Below are 10,000 nucleotides of genomic sequence, written 5' to 3' on the forward strand. Positions count from 1 at the left end.
CTACAAATGGGTCGGTGGCCACTTTGCCTTGCAGCCAGCCAGCCAGCCAGCCAGCCAGCCAGCCAGTGAGCAAGCCAGCTAGCTATCACTCAGAATTATGAATGACATTTTCAGAAGAGGAAGGCATGAGGAATCAATTATATGTACAGAGAGAATGCTAATAAGTCAGCCGCTGCAAATGGAGGATGAGAAAGAAGGAGAGAGAGACACAGAGAAAAGTAAAAAAAAGGGATAGAGTGGAATATGTTAGAGCAAAAAACAGAGGGGAAAAGAGAGAGAAAGAAAGTATTCTTTAAAAAGACACGTCCGTGGGTGGAAAGAGAAATGAAAATGAATGAGTGATGCAGAGGAAGAAGATAGTGTGAACATTCCTCTGTTCTCTCCTTTAAAGGCATATCAGAGAGCTCCCTGCTGCGATGCTCTGCGTTTGTGATAAAGTTCAGTTACAGATTGAGCCGACTCCAACCGATCGATCGCCTCTCCTTCTCTGTCTCTCCTTTTTTTCTCCCTCTGTCTTTCTTCTCTCTCCTTTTTCCTCTGCTGCCTCCTTTGCCCGTTGAACCTTATTTCTAGTGCTACGAAATGTGATCTGTGGAGAGTGGTGTGGAGAGTGGTGTGAGGGTGAGAGCAGTTGTGTGTGTGTGTGTGTGTTTGCACAGATCGTGATTGTTCGATTGTTTGCATATACATTTACAAAGACAAATGTGTGTGTATATAGAGCAGGGTTGCTTGTTAAATATGTAGTTCAGCCCATCTGCAATTAAAGAGCTGTTTTCTGTTGCCATAAAATAAAATAAGAAGCCAGACCACAGTAAGCACTTAAACCTAGGCATTGTGAAAAAGGTGATATGCTTTTTTGCATCCGGCCTTTCAGCAGTTGACTTTCAAATGTCATTCTTGATTGCACCAGTAGTGACACATTTCAAAATGAGTCTCTTCTTTCAAATATGTTACTATAAGATGATAACATGACTTTAGCAGAAAAGTAGGAGTAATGCATTGTCCACTCTTATGAATTGTTAGTTTAAAGGGGGCTTTCTCACCTAATAGTCCGGACCAAGGTCCGCACCAAGGTTCATTCTTTTGGTCCACTGTGTAGATTTGATCCGTTTAGGTTTGGTTTCACATTTCAGTTTGGCCAGTGCACTAAATAACTTTCCATGACTTACCAACGTCTGCGTTTATGACCTACATGGGCTGCGTCCCCTTATACTGGACATTGATTGGTTTGTATCATGCGTGTGGAAATGGTTAGCAGTAATGTACAATATCTGTGTCTGTATCAAGCCCCAACCACAGCGATTTCTACCAGCATCCAATGAGGAAGTGACAAACATTGGAGCACCTTCTGGTGGCCACTAGGGGGGTGGTACCAAAAGTGAGCAATGTTTCGTTGACTCACTTGTTAAACAGGCCGTTTTCACAGTCTTATTAACCCTATTTACGAGCTGGTCCACAAAACCATTCTAGTCTGTATGTTTAGGTCATATCTCCATGACAACACTGAGTGGGGTGAAATAATTTTCTAGCAGGCTAGTTTTTATTCTTTTGGAGTTTAAAATGTTTGAATAATTAGGGCACGATCTCTTGAGTGACAGCTATTCACCCGTTGTCCCTCACTTCGCCTCGGAGGTATACGTCAGCTAGATGGGCATATCTCCCTCCCCCCGACGTCACATCCATGCCCTTTTTCGGCAAGAGGAGTAAGGCAGAGTAAAAATCTCACAAGATGGCGACAAACATAAGCCAGGAGAAATGGATGCAGTTGGAATAAATGAGGTCAGCCCGGATGCTACATCCATTGTATATACTATCTGGTCTGTATCTAATCTCTTACAAAGTTTTGCTGGATGGGTTAATACACAAATACACTTACTTAATGGACTTTCAAGTAACTAAACTTAGCTCTTGTGACTGAATTGGCTTAATGTATTCTAAGTTTAAGTCAGACACCATGGTAGGTATGGACGATATATGGAAAAATAATGTTTTTAACGATAGAAATGTATGAAACAGCTTTATGGTGCATTTGCTGGCACATGTCTTCGACACAGTTTGCATTGCATGCTGCTCTGTTTTTTGTCAGATAGTAAGACGCCAAAATATCTACACACCATTAAAGTTGAGTGGCCTTTCTCCTTGTCTATGATGGCTTCATCCTGCTTTGAGCTGATCATGGGCACTGTGCTTTCTCTTCAGTGTCCCTGTCAATTATGTCACTGGTATTATTATTCTACTCTAACTCCAAGTCCATCAGCCTCTCTTTATTCCTGTGACATGATTGGCCCTGCTTCTTCCCCTTCTTTTTCTGTTTAATGGCCGGTGGCAACTAGCAGTTAAGGTACATCAGAAACCCTGTCTACTGGTGTATGGGTGGTTTAAATCAAATATACTATTGAAGAAAATTATATCAAAATAATTATTGTTAAAGGTCTCTTGCCCAGTCTTACATCATGGTCTACTTCCAGTTAGCTACAGACAGCTGCTCCCCTCAGCCCCTCTGTGTGGCTCCGGAAAAATAAGGGAGGTTTCTTCAGTATGAATAGATAAATTGTACATCCAAGGCTTCGTGCAGTTTAATTTTTTTTTATCGTAGCAGACTTTGTTCTCTTCGATCTTCGTTAGGAAAAGGTTAAAAGCGAGGGCTGATTAGCCAGGCGAGCGCTTCTGTAATTGGTTAAACTGGATTTTTGAGGCAAGTGTTATCAGAAGTATGTTTGTGTATGTGTGTGTGTGTGTGGATAAGTGTGTTTTTGCAATGTGGGTTTTCTTTTTATGTGTCCATGTCTCTGAGGTGCTTTGTAGTCCTAAACATTTTTGTATGAACGATGTGCGTTGCCTGTCTTGTGGACTTGGATGTGTGTAAATGTGTGTGTGTGTGTGTGTGTGTGTGTTGGTTTGTACATCTATTTTGTGTGTTTTCTTTGCATTTGCTCGTTCTTGTGTGTGTGTGTGTGTGTATGTATGTATACCATGAACATGTTTGTACAGTATTTGTCCTTGTGTTCCTGTAAAAGTGCTTGTTTGTGTGTATTTGCGTGTACGTTCAGCTGTAAAAGTGTGTGTGTGTTCGGATCTGGGAGAGAAAGGGGAGAGGGTGGTGTTGGTTTGTGTGTGTGTTGGGGGGGTGCACTGTGTGCCAACAACAATAACAATAAATAATGTTCAAGTTCGACCTCGACTGCTGCTGTGAATGTACAAGGCCCTGATTGGCTGCCACACCCCAGTGAGAGAGAGAGTGAGAGAGAGGATTTACTGTGTGTTTTCATGGTTAAGAAAGATGTCTGTAACTGCTAGTGCTAGCCTGCAAACAGTAGATGCAAAACTCCCACTCAAATGCACACACATTCACATTTTCTTCAATTTGGCCCATGAATTTACACAAGTGCAAAAACACTTCACACCTCCTCTTCAACATACAGGTTTCTGTCTTACCCTTTGGCACGTTTACTTAAGAATCCAGAAAGGTTTGGCCATTGTGTTGGCCATACACTTAAAGCTGTTGCGCTGTGTGTGTATGTGCGTACACTAGAAATTACTCACAGACGAAGGAGTCATGGTGGCTGTAGTCTAGAGGATGAAGATCAGAGAGAGAGAGAGAGAGAGAGAGAGAGAGAGAGAGAGAGAGAGAGAGAGAGAGAGAGAGAGAGAGAGAGAGAGAGAGAGAGAGAGAGAGAGAGAGAGAGAGAGAGAGAGAGAGAGAGAGAGAGAGAGAGAGAGAGAGAGAGAGAGAGAGAGAGAGAGAGAGAGAGAGAGAGAGAGTTTAGTTGCTCAAGGTGTCGGCTGTTGTCCCTCACTTGCAACAGTAATATGCAACAAAACAAAACTATGGATGAATAATATAAATGAATGCATGAAAAACAGTCAGTCACTTTCTTCTTTAGAAATGTATGTAATGACAAAAAAGCATCTGTTGGATTATTTTCAGGAGTATGTGTTGGGGGGCAAAGGGAAAGAATAACTGAAAAAGAAATGGAAACACTAATGTGCCAGTAAGTGTGTGTGCAGTACAATTTTAAGTAACTGTTGGAAAATTGCTGCACCAAAAATGTGTGTGTACTACTCGGCCATGAGTAGGGTAACACTTTATTGTTTAAGGCCAAGTAAACAAACCAGTGCCAAATATGTGGCCGCAGAAATCACATTATGCTCCATTTATGAAGGCTATAAGAGTTTGTTTGTGTGTCTTAAAGTTTTATTTTGATATGTGTTACTGTGTGTGTGTGTGTGTGTGTGTGTGTGTGTGTGTGTGTGTGTGTGTGTGTGTGTGTGTGTGTGTGTGTGTGTGCGCATAACATTTAACTGGTGTGTATGTGTTGTGCGCTTGACATTTCATTTGTCAGTTCATTTTGCAGTAAACCTTGCAGTGGCAGGACATGCTTAGCTCATAAGTCTGTGTTGAATTGAACTATGTCAGACAGTTTATTTTCCCCAGCATTAGTGTTTGTAATGAAAGCCATGTACGGTAAACGGCACAGCAGATTTGTCACCTCCCACAGATTACATTGTCCCCTCCTTTCCTTTTGTCCTCGTCTTATTTACATTCAATTTCATTCTGCTTTTTCAAAGACAGCCGTGTAAAAATGGCAAAAATTCAATTAACAACAATACAGCTGCAGTGAGCCGGCCCGCAAAACAAGGCAACCAAACCTTCATGTTCATCCTCAGCCACGGGATTGAGTCTGCTCTCTGATTTAAAAAACAAAAACAAAAAAACAGGCCTTTTTCTATCCTGAAATCCTGTGTTCTGTGATCTTCATTTTGTCATTAAAAGCAATGATCACAGCGAGGCTTGGATGGCGTCCAAGCACTCGTTTGGTTGCCAATCGTTCCCTGATTTGTAATCCACCGCTGGCTTAGTTGCTGACTGATGAGCTGCACCATTAACCAACTATCTCTCTACATGACTGACTAGTTAACTGACTGGCTTGATGATTTTTTTTTATACAATTTTTTCTGTGTTTTTCACTTATTGATAGTCAAGTACAGTGTTTGAAAGGGGGACAGAGAGTGTGGAAAGACATGCAGTAAACGGACGTAATTGAACCCTGCGTCAAGGACTTAGCCTCAATGGTACGCACTCTACTCGGTGAGCCACTGTAGTGCCTCAAACTGTCTGACTTTTGATGTATTGGCTGGTTGGTTAGCCGGATGACCTGAATGACTGAGTGTCGGCTCGTTGATTGCTCGTCAAACGGAATGACTGACAGGCTAGCTGAGAGAAAGAGTGAGCGGGAAATAATCACTGATTCTCAGCAAAAAAAGGGTCCACAAACTCTAAGCATCTTTTGTCAGGAGTCTGGTAGTGTGGCTCTCACTAAGTTGTCACTAAGTCAAAACCTAGCGAGTTTCCTGCAGAAATAGAAAGAAGAAAATGTGAGGGCCTGGCGTAATAAAAAAAATGGCTGATATGTAAGTTACATTCCCCTTCTTCCCTGCAGCTCCTCTTCAGTCTTCCATCCACTCACAGTCCAAACCAATGAGCTGTTGCTTATGTTCATTACGTCTCACTTCAGCACACACACACACACACACACGCACGCACGCACGCACGCACGCACACACACACACACACACACAGGGGGCTCTGACACTGCTCTGCCACACTGGGTATTTCTCATCTATTCATGTGCCTTTTTTCCTAAATACTTCACCAGCCAATTATTATTTCATGTGCTATCTGAATGTGTCTCTGCTTGTCTAGGAGACACCCAGGCAAAAAGAAAGAACAAAAGGGCTAAGGAGGGAAGTAAAGAACGGAAGGAGCGAAAAGGGAAGGAGGGAGGGAGGGAGGAATGAGACGGCACAGCAAGAGCCCAAGAAAGAGAACATTTTTTGTTTGTGGGCGTTTCGTTCGAATGAATGCATCCATGCATAGGCATGCCTGCTTATAGACTTTGAATACTCATGTGTCGGTAGAAAGTGTGCCAGGGACTAAATAGATAGACGGAGAAGACAAGCTGACAGATAGAATCATTCCTCTCCCAAATCACTCCCAGTCCTGCATCTGTTTCACAGTTGCTGTCCCTCTCGAGCAGGCCATGCCAATAATTTGAAAAAAAACCCAGAAAACTTCCATGTGACAGTCATTCAGACAGACAGATGGAACCAGGCTGACCCAATATTGAGGACAGAATGAAACATAACTGCTTATTGGGGCGAAGGGGCGCCTTCTTACGGTTATATTTAGACTAGGCTGGTTGTGTGTCGCTATATCCAAGCTGATAAATGTGATATTCATTTATCACACTATATACTAGGATTGACTCAGCACTCAGTAGGCAGGTTATAAGGTATATCTATAGCTTAAAGTAATAGGTGTTTATTGTAAATTTAGAGGATGTAGCTTGTGGTGGTGTTGAGCAGTGTTTCACTATAAAGAGGTGTTTCCGTTAGTCAGTCTGCCCTCATAGATAGCAGTGAGATGGACAAAATAATAGAAACATTGCCTCAAAAAACAATGCAGTTGATTTAAGGGCCCCCTAAAACAGCATCACCCAATACACTAACAACCGTGTGCACATGTGCTGATAATTCACATGACATTGTAGTACAGAAATGGCAGATATATGTGAGGTCTCACCATAATATACATTAGTTAGAAATAGACTATTTTGGTTTTCACTTGTAAAATGTCCCACTGGGTACATTTCTTGGTCACAGTACAATTAACAATGTTATCTAGGGTATCCTCATCTAAAATGTTTTTTTTTAATGTTACGCGTTATTGTTGGAACTAGTAGTCACACAAAAAGCCACACAAGATTCTGATGCAATTGGCTGATTTTTTTCTTTCTATCTGATATGTAGTGTGGTTTTATGCTATCAGTTTGTGTGTGCTTGTTATCACATTACTGTCACTGCCATTTTATTGTCATGCAATCAAACCTGGGACAGACTGACAGGCAGTTGAACTCACAGGCAAATAGACACTGACAGACAGGTGATGGTTACAGCTAGTGGGTCCCACCTCCATCCTGTTATGTGAGAGCACAACGGGTTTCATCCACCACTCCACTCCTCTTCTCTCCTCCCTTCCCCTCATAGATAATCCCTCCTAATTCCCTGCTTGCCCGTGCCAGCTCGACCAAATTGTGATTGACTGCTGTCCCACATGGTGTCTGTGTGTGTGTGTGTGTGTGTGTGTGTGTGTGTGTGTGTTCGTGTCTTTGTTTGTGCACAACTGACCCTTCTCTCCCTTCTTCCCCCCTCCTCCACCTCCACCTCCTAGATTAACCGGATCAGTTTTGGGTTTCAGGATCCCCTATGCTGGCAGGCTCACACACCACACACACCCACACACACCCACACACACACACACACACACACATACACACACACACGCGCACAGGCACACATGAAGGCACATGAAAACAGCGGCTGTAAGCTTTTTTTTGGCCCTTCATGATGCGCTAGTGGACCCCTAACAGTCTGGGCTACCATCTGTCACAATACAGGAGAGACCAAACACACACACACACACACACACACACACACACACACACACACACACACACACACACACACACACACACTTGGATAACAAATCTGTTCTAGTGTACATACGGCATGTCATGATGATGCCTCCATCTTTGTAAACACTACAGAAAGAGGCCCAGGATAGCTCAGTTTCATCTGCTTTGGTGTCCTCCTGCGAGGCCCTGACTCTCCTTCTATTACTAACAAGCATGAACTCATTTGATTCCAGCTTTCCGTACTTGTCTCTTTATCCTGACTGGCAGAGCTCAGCGCAGACAGTGAATATTTCTCCTTTTGCCTGAGGACATTTTACTAACTTCTTTTTGTGTGTGTGTGTGTGTGTGTGTGGGTATTTTTTAATTTCCTTTAGAAGTTTTATTGCCCCAGGGTCCAGGAAACATACTGAAATAGGTGCAACTGGCAAATCTAAAGGAAGACAATTTGGTCGTTTTTTTTGCCCAACAGACAAAATAAATTTAAACCTCTCATCAGTTCTCTACAGACAACGCCGTGTTGACACCCACGGTTGACACTCTCAGAACTCTTGCATAATCCAGACTATGGGCTTTGGTATATGACATAGTGCCGCTGATGTAACCCGCTGGCAGCACTTTGTCTGTGTGCATCCGCATGAGTCTATGTCCGTGTGTGCATGTGTTCATGGCAGCAGATGGTGGGAGCAGTATTGCCACAGACAGTACACAGGGTAGAGCGGCTAGGCTAGCACTGACAGCACGACTCTCTCTCTCTCTCTTTTCTTCGTCTACTACCCATCCCCTCAGTGTCAGACGGATGAATGGCTGGCTATCTCTCTCAGTCAGCAGCCACGGCGCTCCTTCATCATCTGTCCCTCTGCACGCTCTTTCATTCCTCTGTAAGGATGTCAGACCAGTCTATCACTCCCTCCCTCCCTCAGTCCATCCATCCCTCTGTCTGACTGATGAGTATCTTATCTCTCTTCCACCTTCTCTCCCCTCTCATCAATCCATCCCTCCAACGCTGCTCTCCCTCCCACCGTGGATACTTGTGTGTGTGAATCTGCATGTGCAGCGGTGTGAGGTTGTTTGTTTGTTTTTTTGTGTGTGTTTTTCAGTGTGCTCGTGGCCCTGCGGATGTGTGTTTGTGTGTATCTGCGTGTGCCGGATCACTATCCACCCCACTCTTGCCCCTCCCTGTGTGTGTGTGTTTGTTTATGTGGTGTTAATCAAGGTCAGCGGGGATCACCTCCCCATCCCACCCACCCATCCATCCGCCCCCCCCCCCCCCACACACACACACACACACACACACACACAGTGTGTGTGTGTGTGTTGTGCCCATCCAGCCATCTACTGTATAGAGGTCCCTGCTATGCCTGGCTCAGCTCAGTTTAGCTCAGCTCAGCTCTGCTCTGTGGATTAATTACTGGGAAACCCAACGCGTCTCTGACCTCCACCGTCGGACTAATTGAAATCTAATTGAATGGTGCTTGTCTAGACTAATGAAGCCACTGAAACCACCAATCTTTTAGCCGTAGCTGCGGGCCGATAGCCACCCAACTGCACTCTAGCGACTGCGTTGTGTTGCTCACTTTGAAAGGATGGATGAGTAGATGGATGGCTGGGTATGTGAACAGAAGTGATGGGTGGATGGTTGTATTCATAGTTGGCTTACATTACCAAGTAAAAGATGCACTCACATTTTGTGAGTTTAGGTTCCATATAATCAGAAGCATTATACCATTGTATAGCTAAGTACATTCATTCCAACCAAAACATACTGTATCTCCCCTTATTTGAGGAATGTCATCCTAGCTCCTGTAAAAGTTATTTGCTGTTCACCAGTTCCAAATGATTCTCGAAAGAAAACGTCATTTTAAGGATCGCAGTAGCCAAATTGATGTATGTCAGTAAATTTGAACTGGATCGAACATATGAGTTTGTTTGGAATTTCGGCTTGCACTTGAAAGGGATTCCGACGAGTTGTCCTTGTGTTTTCTCTAGCAGCGTCAGAGTGTGTGTGCAGAGGGAGATGGATACTAGGCGCGATTGTGTGAACCTCAGTGGTGCCATTGTAGCTGATCACTGAGGAGAAGTGGCAGAGACACCTGGCATCCTGCATCCTCCCTGGGCCTACAGCGGGATTTCCCCACAGTGCCGGGGGAAAATCAGCCAATTCAAATTGGGAGAAGGATACGCAAAAAATATGGTTTTGTCTTACATTAATATCTCCCCAGCGAATCCACATTATCAAAACAAAAAACAACCTACTGTGCCTTTTTCTTCTTACTGTAGATTTTTCCTGACTACAAGCTAAGCCCCATTCTGCAACACAAAGAACGACAGCATCCCAAAAAACATCTACCCTGGCCTTTGTTTTTTAAAACTTTATTTTAAGGAGGAGGGCGGTTGTCGAAAGCAGTTTAGACGGTTGTTGTCTTTTTTTTGTTGTTGTTGAGACTTCTTTAGATTTTAACAGGTGAGAGACTGTGCCGTGATTCTCTCTATATAAGTTATTCATTTGACGTTTCCTCCCCTCAGCT

General features: G+C 43.6%; 1 protein-coding gene across 3 annotated transcripts in view; it reads left to right on the plus strand.

Moving 5' to 3' along the window:
* tle2b (TLE family member 2, transcriptional corepressor b) overlaps nt 1-10,000 on the plus strand; it is a 72,602-nt gene that overhangs the window by 1,784 nt on the left and 60,818 nt on the right. The gene's annotated exons all lie outside the window — the stretch shown is intronic.

This window comes from Ammodytes marinus, assembly GCF_949987685.1.
Source record: "Ammodytes marinus genome assembly, chromosome: 8".
NCBI lineage: Eukaryota > Metazoa > Chordata > Actinopteri > Uranoscopiformes > Ammodytidae > Ammodytes > Ammodytes marinus.